This window comes from Lagenorhynchus albirostris, chromosome 5 (genome assembly GCF_949774975.1).
Source record: "Lagenorhynchus albirostris chromosome 5, mLagAlb1.1, whole genome shotgun sequence".
In the NCBI taxonomy this organism is placed as follows: Eukaryota; Metazoa; Chordata; class Mammalia; order Artiodactyla; family Delphinidae; genus Lagenorhynchus; species Lagenorhynchus albirostris.
In genome coordinates, this window is record NC_083099.1 from 22,764,269 (window position 1) to 22,777,055 (window position 12,787).

General features: G+C 39.5%; 1 protein-coding gene across 6 annotated transcripts in view; it reads left to right on the forward strand.

Annotated features, from left to right (window-relative positions):
• Positions 1-12,787, forward strand: part of SLC9A9 (solute carrier family 9 member A9) — a 658,568-nt gene that overhangs the window by 1,506 nt on the left and 644,275 nt on the right. For 2 of the 6 annotated variants that reach the window (XM_060149670.1, XM_060149671.1), the window contains exons 2-3: positions 3,155-3,221; positions 4,888-5,100. The gene's annotated coding sequence lies outside the window, so the exon portion shown is untranslated. Of the gene's footprint in view, positions 1-41; positions 324-3,154; positions 3,222-4,887; positions 5,134-12,787 lie in introns of those variants that run through there. The other 4 variants (XM_060149672.1, XM_060149673.1, XM_060149675.1 and 1 more) reach the window with 4 other exon arrangements.

The following is a 12,787-nucleotide window of genomic DNA, read 5'->3' on the forward strand; positions in this document are numbered from 1 at the left end:
TAATTACTTTTAGCAACAGTTACTCTTTTATGATTGTTGACTTTTACTGGGGCCTGTTTTTTGCCATTGTGGAAACAGTCTTCTAAGGGGTAAAAAAAAAAAAAAAGGAACTGCGGAAACCTATTGCAACCCCTTGCCTCCGCCCGGCGCGCGCGCGGGCTGGAGGCAAGGTGGGCGGAGCGGCGTGTCCCCCGAACCTTATACGGGTGGGGCGCGCGCCCGGGGGCGGGGCGAAGCGAGGCCGCGGCGGGAGCTCGAGTTCCCCCTGTGCCCGCACACCTCTCTCTCGCGGGCGGCCCTGCGGAGAAAACGTGGGAAAAGGCGTGAGTTTTGGCGGGACTGTTTGGGGGCTTCACCTTTGGCGTCTGTCACGTTTGTGGAGGCAGCTTAAATTATCCTGCGTGGGCACGGAAAAAACGAAGTCTGCAAGGCACCATGATAAAAAAGGGAAAGAATGTAGAGGGAACTGACGCGGCCTGGTGTCGCTGGGAGGTCTGCCCTAGCCATTGCGAAGAAGCAGGGACGAGCTTTTGGCTTGCTCCCCGCCAGCTTTCCCAGCCCTAGCCGTTTCCTTCAACTCGGGGAAGACAGTGTCCCGGCGCCTCCCCTGAGCATCTCTGAGGCGCGGGCGTGCGCCCTCGCCCCTCCCCGCGAGCTGGGGCCTGCCTTGCGGGACGCGCGACGCGTTGCTGTGGCGGTAGCCATGGGGACCCGGGGCCGCCTGGTGCGCCACACGGGCACCTTGGCTCAGATTCACGTAACAACTGCAAAAATAACTCGGAAATGCTGAACTACAGCGCCTTGTTTTGGTGGAAGTTTTAGGGGACCCAGACTCCAAAGTAGCTGGAATATGCTTTTCAGTTTTAGCGCTAGAATAATTAAAATGAGGACTAGTTGTTTTTCTGATGGACAAGTGATTCCTGATGTGACATTAAATATCTGGGTTTTAACTGAGTTAATGATAGGGATTGGACAATGATTTTTAGAAGAACCATTAACTGGCCTGTATACATGAACTCTGGAAGGCTTAATGAGAAACATCTATACTGGATTATCAAATTTATTTCTCCATGTTGTTCTCAATAGCTGTTTAATTGTAAAAGGCAGAGCCATTCTTTTGAGAAGTACTGTTGAAGTCAGTGTTTTGACCTTCATGATATAAGAATTCAAACTTTGAAAAAGAAAAAATAAACACCTTTGGGCTTCCCTGGTGGCGCAGTGGTTGAGAGTCCGCCTGCCGATGCAGGGAACACTGGTTCGTACCCCGGTCCGGGAAGTTCCCACATGCCGCGGAGCGGCTGGGCCCGTGAGCCACAGCCGCTGAGCCTGCGCGTCCGGAGCCTGTGCTCCGCAACGGGAGGGGCCACAGCAGTGAGAGGCCCGCGTACCGCAAAAAAACAAAACAAAACAAAAAACCTTTGTACAATTTAATAAATGTATTCAACACAGAATCGACTTTTAAATGGTGTTACATTGACTACAGACAAGTTGGACAATTTGGTCTTCCAATTTGTACAAAGCCTGTACAAAGTGCTTAAGAAATGTGATAAAGCTAAGGACTTTTTGAAGCCTTTGGCAGTAATTGGATTTAACTTACCTTCAAAGCATCCCAAAACTTCATAAAATGTAAAATGAGCAATATCTCAAATCAGGATTTCGTAAGAAAAGAGTTTGGTGCGATTGGTCTGGAGATGTCAGCTCTGCTGAATTGTCTAGGCAAGTTATTACTAAATGCAAATTTCTTATCCCTAACATCTTTTCTACCTGTCATTTAGATGTGTTCAATTAATAGTAGATAATTTATGTGGAATTGCTTTAAAACAATAAAAGCACTACATACATTTTTATAATTTTATTTAGAATGAATGATTCCATTGGCACTTTTGCCAGTGATTAAGCTGAGAGGATTGAGGCGCAGTGAGACACTATTTACGGGCCTTGTAACAGGATTAAGGAAATACTGCTTCTATGTATAGAAAAGATCTTTGGAGTTCTTAAGCTATTTTCAGTCTCCAAATCTTTGCAATTGTATAGGCATCATTTGAAGAATGGAAGTGAAAAAGATTACTAGCCTATATAAGTTGAATTTTGAAAAATATTTGTATCTAAATATATTACATGTGTTCAAAAGCCTTGATACTCTTTCAGTTCAGTTTTCTAGACTTTTACAAAGAAAGATAGTCTTCAAGAACTTATTACATTCCTCAAGGGGAAAAAAAAGAAGGCTTAGAGCTATATGAGATAAACTCAAGAGTGTTCTAAGGTACCTATTAGGGTTTGGGAAAAGATCTGTAAATGAATGTTAATGTACATTACCCACCTATCCTATGAACTACTGAATGCCTTTGGCTAATGGATTGTGAGCTAACATCCAAAGTTCCTCCCCATAAGTTCAGATAATGATAAATAATGTAATTTCCAGTATATCATAAAATGTAATTTTACAATCACTCACTCTTTTAAATGTATGCAATGGGATTAAATATAGTATTTTGATACCCATCATATATTTTTTAAAAATGAACTAGCTCTTTGATAAAGTTTTACATTGCATTGCTATTATATTCCCTACAGCAGTGGCACTCAATTAGGGAATATTGCCTCTCAGTGGGGTGGGGGGACATGTGGCAATATCTGGAAACATTTTTGGTGTCATAACTAGGGAGTAGGGGCTATTGGTATCTAGTGGGGAGAGGCCAGGGATATTGCAAAACATCCTACATTGCACAAGGCAATTCCCAACAACAAAGAATTATCCAGCCCAGAATGTCAATAGTGCTGTACTATTGAGAAACTCTTAACCTACAAAATGCCACTGTTAGGTAGTAAGGTTTTACGTATGGAAGTTTTATTGGTTATTGTTTTCTGCAGCAAAAAAAGTGTGTATATTTACATTTATTGCGTATCTTGTGATCATAATGTTCTGAACGTTGTCAATTCAGAGAAATTTTTTATCATTACAACTGCTATTAGTATACAGCTGATCAAAGTATAAATGTCACAATTTTGAGTATTATAAAAAGTAATATTTTATTGAAATATATTTCTTAGGAGATTGGGTTTTTTTATCATTTAGGTAAAGTTTTCATGGATGAGTGTTATTTATTGCTGTAATCTGACAGAGTTCAACATACATTCTTTTTCTCTTTTTCAGTTTTAGAGATATAAAGGCCAAAACATCTTGTTCATTTAAGCTGAGAGGAGTAAAAGAATATTATAAAGTAATGTCATTCAATTCTTTATATTCCTTCAATGTTGTGTGCCAAAAATCATTACTGACAGTGATCTATCAGAATATTCTTAATGACATATCAATTAGGTTCTCCAGTTTAGTCTGGTTAAGAAGCAAAGCATTGGAATCTCGACTTGGAAAGTGATTCCTTACTGAGTCATTAACTTTCTCATTATTGACTGTTTAGTCCCCTGGTAGTTATGTCCTGGGACAATGCATCATAGTAAATTTAGGATGCAAAAGAGGTATTCCTTTTGTAAAGGCCAAAGGGGCAATTCTCTGTGTACATAAGTACCCCAAACGGTGTCTGATATAAGTGGTTGTTTATTAGTAGTTGTTGGATGGGTGGATAGATGAACAGTTGAAGCAATGAACACTTTAGGATTAAATATTATTGTAGTAATCCAAACTAGAAATGACAGCTGATAGCAAGGAAGCTGGTAAGAACATTCTGGTTATATTCTGAAGACAGATGTAACAGAATTTACTCAAGGTTTGGATGTGAGAGAAGGAGAAGCATCAGCTATCACTGCATAGTTTTTGTCCCAAACTACTGGAAGAGTTACCATTTACTGAGATGGGGGAGATTGAGAGGAAAAGAATGAGGAAGATACAAGTAAAATTTTCCATGTCCATTTACCTCAGTGCCACATTTGTGTTTCTAAGCTTAATTTAGCTGTTGAAACCTGTAGCTACCTATCAAAATATGAATAATAATAATATATATTACTTTCAGTCTAATTAAAAGACCTGTCATTTTCCCACAAAATGATGGGGTCTTTTCCCTGTTTCCAACTCCAATACCTAAAATTCAAACACTTGATAATGTTAACTGTAACTCTTCTACTAAGTAATGTTAATTATCTCATTTATGTGTATTAGATGTACCATAAGAACAGGTTTTGTAGTTAAAAGCTGTTCAGTGTTTCAATAGAATTTTAAGCACATTTTATTGTATTTTAAATCAATGACACTATACACAGGTGTTTTTAGGACAAGTTTAATATCAAACAGTTGGCTTCATTGGATGTAAAAAATAGACTTCTCAAACTAATAAACCTCAAAACCATGACTTTGTTTGAGATAACTGAATCATATAGTTTTCTGACTTGGTCAGAATAATTCAAATTAGCTCAACTGCAATTTATAATTATTGATGTATATTAATTCAGATTAACATGTAGTGTTACATAAGAGTTTTCTACCTTGACTATGCTAATCCAGAGAGGCACATTTTCTCTTAGTAAATTTTTAGTACTTCTGGTTTTTTCCCAGCTTTTTTCAGCAAAGAAAGTAAGATATGCAAAGACAAAAAAAATTAACACCATTTCAATGAGAGATCACTTACACACCCAGTTGTCAAGAACTTTTGAAAAGTTAAACCAAAACTTATGTAAATTAGCGTTTTTATTATCTACTTTATGAGTTGGCATACATACTGGAAGTGCCTCTTATTCAATTCCACCCAAGTACAAGATTCTGAGGGTTTGGGTTTTCAGAGTCCAGTGGAGAGACAGGTACATACATATTAACTTTATTACATGTTTGAGAAATATTGAGATATAAGTAAATATTAAAGATTCATAAATAAGGAAGAAATTCCTTATTTATGAATTTGTGCACTAGGATAATTTTGCTTCTTTTTCCCTTGACAGTCTCTTTTCCTCATAAGCCTCACATTTTATGTCTCCTACCCCTCTGAATCTACTGGCTTATGCACCTGATGTTCCTGCCACCTCTGCTGGATGCTGGCAGCTGCAGCCCATTGCTCCTCTTAAGCAAGCATGACAGAAAGCTGGGAGAACCACAACTGCCCTTTTCAGAACAACAGAATCTTCTGGGTAGCTACCGCTCGGACTACTTTCTAAGTAAGGATCCCTTCACGGAAACCACATGTATGGGTAAAAGATCTGCCGTAGTCTTCAGCCTAATGGCTGTGCCCGTCATAAAGGTCAGCCACAGCTGAGGAAGGCCATTTATGTTTTGCACTTGGATATCAAATGTAGTGTGTATTTAGTATTCAGAATTATGTTGTTGATGTATATCGACGTTTTTGGTTTTTTCCTTATAAAAGGGTTTATAAACCCTGTAGGTAAATAATTAAGAATCCCATTTTGGGGACCTAAAGATTCTGGTCACCAATTCCTGTGTGTGGGGTGTATGTGTATGGGAGGGCATTCCCCACGTCAATAAGCAATTATCTGACACCGGCTGGATATCCTACAATTTGACTCAATTCTGACACTGTACGTCTGGAGAGAGCATCAGATTCCACAGGTTAAGGACTTAGTCCCACAAGACTGCTGTTTACTTCAGAAGAAATTTGTGAGCCCAGGTTGTTACCTGTGCTTCTGATAACCAGCTACAAATCAGAGGTTCCCTCGACCCCCTCTTTGGGTTTCAGGTTAAGGGGTCCATCCTACAAGACTCCCCTTCCCACTTCAGAAGCCGGTCGTGTAAGTCCAGGTTATCACCTATGCTTCTTACCATATGCTCTCCTTGGGTTGGGTTAATTTGTGAGAGTGGCTCACAAAACTCAGAGAAACGTTTTACTCACCAGATTACTGGTTTATTATAAAAGGATATTACTCAGGAACAGCCACATAGAAGAGATGCGTAGGGCAAGGTATGGGCAAAGGGCTCAGAGGTTCCATGCCCTCCCCAAGTGTGCCCCTCTCCCGACTCTCTACATGTTCACCAACCCAGGAGTTCTCTGAATCCCATCCTTTTGGAGTTTTATGGAGGCTTCATTACATAGGCACAGTTGATTAAATTATTGGCCATAGGTGATTGATTCCACCTCCAGTCCCTTTCCTCTTGCCTCTCCCCTCATCACGGAGAGGGACTGAAAGTTCCAATCCTGTATTCTAATTGTTTCCCCTGGCAACCAGCTGCATCCTTAGGTGCTCTCCAAAAGTCTCCTCATTAACAAAAGCCAGCTGTGGTGGAAGGGGGCTTGTTATGAATAACAAGATACCCACTTCACCTTGATGGCTCTGAAGTGATTTAAGGAACTGAGGACAAAAGACCAAATATTATAACAAAAGGTGCTCACATTGCTCTCTGCTCAAGAAATTACAAGGGTTTGGAACTATGGGCCAGGAACCAAAGGCAAATATGTATTTTTTTATTATAAATCACTATGTCACAGGAACTAACTGTAGAGATGTCTTATTATCCAGTATAATCTAATTACAGAGTATGGCCAATAGAACTGAGTTCACAATAGAGATATACTTGATTCACTGGTCTATCCAATTTGACAGATCATTTACTACTTTTCTGTACTTCTTATGCTGCCTTATACTTTCTGTAGAAAGTAGAGGGGATGCAGAAACAAAGGAAAAACAGTATAGCAAGAAAAGTAATGATAACCTAAACAATAGTTCAGTGAAAAAAAGGAGTCCTAGTTCCTCCTCAAAGGATATACATAACAAACTGATGCTTTTTCCCTTTTTTTCCTTTTTTTTTTTTTTTTCTTCCAGGAAATAGTAAAGCTCTGGTTATTTTTTGAGAAGTTGCTACTGAACTGAATTTGAGTCTGCTTGCCTGCCTTGTAGCAAAGCCAATCTACTGACACTAGGTTGTGGTTAAGGAAACTACAGCATTTATTTTCAGGGGCCCAAGCAAGGAGAAATGGCAGCTCATGTTCAAAAGACCCAAACTCCCCAATGGCTCTCATGGAAGGGTTTTTAAAGGCAGCATTTGGGATGAGGGTTGCAGCTCAGGGATTTTCTTCTAATTGGTTGGTGGTGAGGTAACAGCATGACCTTTCAGGAATCTTAACCGTCAGCCTTCTGGTTCCAGCCAGTCTGGAGTCTATGTGCTCGTGGTCAGCATGTAGTCCACCTTCTTCCATCTGGGTAGGGGGTCTTAGTTTCTGCAGAACAACTGGAAGATATGCATCAGATCGTTATGTATCTCCCTGGAGAAGGAACTAGAACTCTTTTTTTTTCACTGAACTATTGTTTAGGCCAGGGGTCCCCAACCCGCAGGCGATACCTGTCCGCAGTCTGTTAGGAACTGGGGCTGCACAGCAGGAGGTGAGCAGGGGGCAAGCAAGGGAAGCTTCATCTGCCACTCCCCATCGCTCGCATTACCTCCTGAACCATCCCCCCTATTGCTCACATTACTGCCGGAACCATCCCCCTACCCCGGTCCATGGAAAAATTGTCTTCCACAAAACTGGTCGCTGGTGCCAAAAAGGTTGGGACCACTGGTTTAGGTTATCATTACTTTTCTTACTTTACTGTTTTTCCTTTGTTTCTGTGTCCCCTAACTTCCCTAATTAGTAACTATTTGAGTCTGTTCTTTGGAACTCAGGGAAGGCCTAGGAGACTAAAGTCTTTTTCTGCAAACAAGAACCAGGAGACGTGGAGGGGTTTTTGTACCTGGGAGGGGCCGGAAGGATCCTGCTCAGTTTCAAAGTCAGGGATTAAAATCTTAAATCACATCAAAGGGATTAGAAATATTACATAATCCTTTATTATAACTAAGCTTCCTTTAAGATTTGCCTGATACTTAGAAAATAGGACTGAAATAATTGTATAAGTAAAACATGTGTAGTGATCTAATTAATGATAAAAAATTATTAGAACTTGTTGACAAAGTAAAAATAGCAACTTAGTGGATTAAACTGAAATGTAAAAATAATTTATATATTTATAAATGTTATATCATTCTAACATAAGGTAGTACCTAGTTGCAGCTATTAGTTTGCAGACTCAGTAGTAAATACAGTAATTGACGTTCTAGAATGTATTTTAAAAGAAGCTTTAAACTCTATATAAGGGCAGATTTTATTTTATTTTATTTTTGGCCACACTGCGTGGCTGGTGGGATCTTAGGTCCCCCACCAGGGATCGAACCTGGGTCCTGGCAGTGAAAGTCTTAACCACTGGACCATCAGGGAATTCCCAAGGGCAGATTTTAATTCTTTTTTGGACTTGGTTTTGATTCCCAAGTCTTTTTTTTTTTTTTTTTTTTTTTTTTTTTTTTTTTGATTCCCAAGTCTTTAAGACACTAGTACTTAGTATGGAACTGTAGATAATGAAAGACAATTTATAAAACAGTTAAGTAATCGTCAATATCAAGAGAGAAAAACTAGTTCAGTGTTAAAGTCTTAAATACCAAAGCAATGACCAATAGTAAATAGTAAAAACTTTCCTATAAAAATCATTAAATCGTAACATGTATGTTTATTCATTTTTTGGAATGTTTGTTTCTACCAAAATGACTACCAGTGAATTACATTTTCTTTACATTGTTTCCTCTCTTAAAACTGGAAGTAATTTCAGAGAAATTACTAAGAAAAAATTTATTTTAAAAATTACTTTCAAATTCCACAGGTATTTTTAAAAGTCACAGCTCAATGTGCAGGTTAATCCTCAGCAAGTCTCTAGGTCAGCCTTCTACAGATCTCTGCAGTGCTTTCTATACATTATTATATCTCCTCAACATCATTATATCTTGCAAATTATAGAAAACTTGGCATCCTTAAACACCAAATTCCAATTCCCTAATTTAGTGTGACTGCTGATTTCTGTTTGGGTACCCTTTCATATGATGCAACCTGGAAACTCCAGAAATAAGCTTGGGCAAAATAGGGCTTACCTTCCTTATATCCCTTTTAACAGGGTCATTGATCACTGTCCTGTGCTGACATTGCCCAGAGTCTGAAAACCATTGTTTCATATATTTTGTCCAATTTTCTATTTGTTATGGCAGGAGGATAAAATCTGGTCCCTCTTAACTCCACCATAGCTGGAAACTAAACTTCAGAGTGTTTCAAAAACTTTCTTGAAATTAAATTCCTTGAGAAGGCACAAACTTTCCAGTTTTACCCCTAAACTACTCACCACTAAATATAGTTTTAGAATGAACAGTTTCACACACATTTATGTCACCTGCTTGGTCTCTAAAGTTGGCTGAGTTTGCAACTGATTTCTGTGTCACCTTTCCAGTCAGCTTTCTCTTCTTAGAGTTTTCTTCTTTTACACCACTAGAGTTCCTACAACTGTTCAAAGAAAAAGGACAAAAATAATACACAGGGCAATCTAGATCCAAACAGAAAAGGATACTTTTGCCAAGGAAGCCACAAAACTTGTAGAAACCTGATACCTAGGTACGTTTAATTTACAAAACAAAACTCTTAGCTGCTCTAAGATATTTACATTCAAGATTCTTGTGGTTTTCTCAGGAACAATAGATAGATGACTTGATTTAGTTTACAGGCCCACTTTGTGGCTTTCTTAGAACAAAGAAACAATCTAAAGGTAAAGTTAACCTCTTAAAAGGCAGACATACTTATAACATTTAAATGGCATTTTTCTCAGTCTGTATTCATCAAGGATTCAAAAGCATCTTGTAGTCCAGTGTGTCACCTTTTTGCATAAATGTGGTGTAATAGAAAAATATTTGGTCTTTGTCCCCAGTTTCTCACACAAATCCAAAATTTCTGGAACTTCCTTAGTGGTAAGGCAGGCCCTTAGATGGCTTCTGGATGGGTTCTGGTCACCAGAAAGAGCAATCCATGATTAGAAGCTTGGAACTTTTGTTATCTGAAAACAGGTTCGCCTTTTAGTGAGTGCCAAAAGACACAAACAAGCCAAAGAGCGGGGTAAGGATTTATTACTTGCAGCAAGTAACGAGAACACCAGGGATCTTTCCCAAAGCATTCTTCCCCAAACAGCAAAACTGGGGAAGTTTTAAGCTAAGGGTACATTCATATTCATGAAGGGGCTTGGGCAGTGTATGCATATTCATGAAGGGGCTTAAGCAGAGGAGAATTTAACATTGAATTGAAGCAAAGGTCAACCAAGTCCAAGCTTTAGTTGATTAAAGTCCTGAGGGTCAGAAAAGGTCAACATCATCATTCCTTAGGTTCCACCAGTCTGAGGTCTCAGCATGTAGTTACTATCCTCCACCTGGGTGTGGGCCTTAGTTCCTGTGGAACTCAAAGAAATGTAACAGAGTGTTCTGCATATCCCTTGAGGAGGAACTAGGACTCTTTTATCGCTGAACTATTGTTTCTTGACTGCTTTTCCTTTGTACCTACATTGCCTCACTTCTCTTAAGATCATTAATTACTGAGACCTGTTCAAGGGCAAACAGTGTGGCCAGGCTTGGATCACAAAAGGACTTAGGCCAAAAATGGTTTCTTTTATGTCTAAAAAGCCATGCCTGGTTCTCTTTCTCTGGGACCTCCTACCCTATCTGCTTACACTTTCAGCCCTACCCTCCAACCTCCAGGAAGGGAGAGGGGCTGGTGATTGAGTTATTTACCGATTATCAATAATTTAATCAATCATGCCTACTTAATGAAACCTCCTTTAAAAACCCTCATCAATGGAGTTTGGAGAGTTTTTCAGTTGGTAAGCTCATTGAGGTGCTGGGAGGGTAACGCATCCAGAAAAGGCATGAAAGCTTCACACAACTACCCCCATACCTTGCCCTACACACCTCTTCCATTTGACTGTTCCTGAATGATATCTTCTATAATAAACCAGTAGTCATAAGTAAATGCTTTCCTAAGTTCTGTGAGTTGTTCTAGTGAGTTACCAAACCTATTGAGAGGGTTGAGGGAACCCTTGAATGTTTAGTCTGCTGAGCAGAAATGTAACTATTTTGGCACCCCATTTGTGGCCAGTGTTTCTAGTGGGGGCACTCTTGTGGAACTGAGACACTTGTGGATCCTGATGCTAACTCTGGGAGTTGGTGTCAGAATTGAATTGAATTGTTGGAAACCTAGTTGATACAGGAATTAGTTGATGTGAATAAACAGCAAGTATTTACTTTTACAGTGACAATTGTTATGGGCTGAATTGTGTTTCCCCAAAATTCATCTGTTGAAATCCTAATCCCCAGTATCTCAGAGTATAATCATAGTTGGAAATAAGGTCTCTAAAGAGGTAATTAAGTTAAAATGAGGCCATTAGTGTGGGTCCTAATCCAATCTGACTGGTGTGCTGGGGAGGTAAGACTGAAAGTGAAGCAGATAGTGTAGGGGGGAAATCCTTGGAGAAAGAGAACCAGGCATGGCTTTCTTGACATAAGAGAAGCTATTTTGGGCCTAAACAGGCATGGCTTTCTTGACATAAGAGAAGCTATTTTTGGCCTTAGTCATTTGCTTTTATAGAAGAGGAAATTTGGACACAAAAACTGACACCAGGGGGTGTGCACACACAGAGAAAAGACCGTGTGAAGAGGCAGCAAGAATGCAGCCATGTGCAAACCAAGGAGAGAGGCCTCAGAGGAAATCAATACTGTTGGCACTTGATCTTAGACGTCCAGCCTCCAGAACTTTGAGAAAATAAATATCTGTTGTTTAAGCCACCCAGTCTGTGGTATTTTATTATGGCAGCCCCAGCGAACTAACACAATTTATTACTCCTTCTTCATTTCTGCTGATTTTATATGCTTATTTCAGGCCTGAATCTTTAGCCTGGAAATTTTAGGAGCACATTAACTACTATCCCTATCTCACGCTGTCCCAACCCAAGGATTTGAATCATAATTTTTGAGCTTTAAAGCTCAGCACATAAAAAGCCAAAAACTCAGCACATAAATCATATATCAGAATTAATAGTATGAAACATCAAATGGTGGAAAATTGAGAGCACAGAACAAAAATACAAGTGGATGGAAAGCATAAAAGACAAGATCAGGGCTTCCCTGGTGGCGCAGTGGTTGAGAGTCCGCCTGCCGATGCAGGGGACGCGGGTTCGTGCCCCGGTCCGGGAAGATCCCACATGCCCTGGAGCTGCTGGGCCTGTGAGCCGTGGCAGCTGAGCCTGCACGTCCAGAGCCTGTGCTCCGCAACAGGAGAGGCCACAACAGTGAGAGGCCCGCGTACCGCAAAAGAAAAAAAAAAAGACCAGGGAACTGAAAGACACATACAGAAGACCCAACAGTGAGTAACAGGAGTTCCAAAGGGAGGAAGAGTAAAAGATGGAGTAGCATTTCATATAAAAAAATATAGAAAAAATGTTCCTGAACTAGAGAAAGACATTCATCTGCAGAATAAAAGATCTCAGTCAGGCAGGATTGATGAATGAAAACATTGTTGTGGAAAATAAGACCGTAGACTCCAAATTTTAAATAAGACTTTGTTATTTACTAAGAATGACATTGCAGAAAAGGAGGGGAGTTCCCATCAGCTATAGCAAAGCAACCATAACTAATGTCTTAATACATCAAAATTATCATGGTTTATATTACACAGCAGTACAATGAAAGCCCAATTCCAAGAATTGCATTATAGGCAAAAGAGAAGAAAGGACCTCAGTGACAATGAGAAAGGAAATATCAGCAGTCACAAATGAGCAAACAAAAATGACTACCTGAAAGATATGCCTATATCATGCAATTAGAAAAGGTCATAGAATCTATTCATTAATATCTTAAGGACCTGTCATTTTGTTGAGGTTTCAACTTTCTTTATTCACATGCTGACTTTTAATACTATCTTGTTATGGACATATTAGAAATAATCTTAAATTTCTAAGTTCCAAGGATAAAGAAAAAAGTCTGTCTTCCTTGGTAAAAGAATAAATC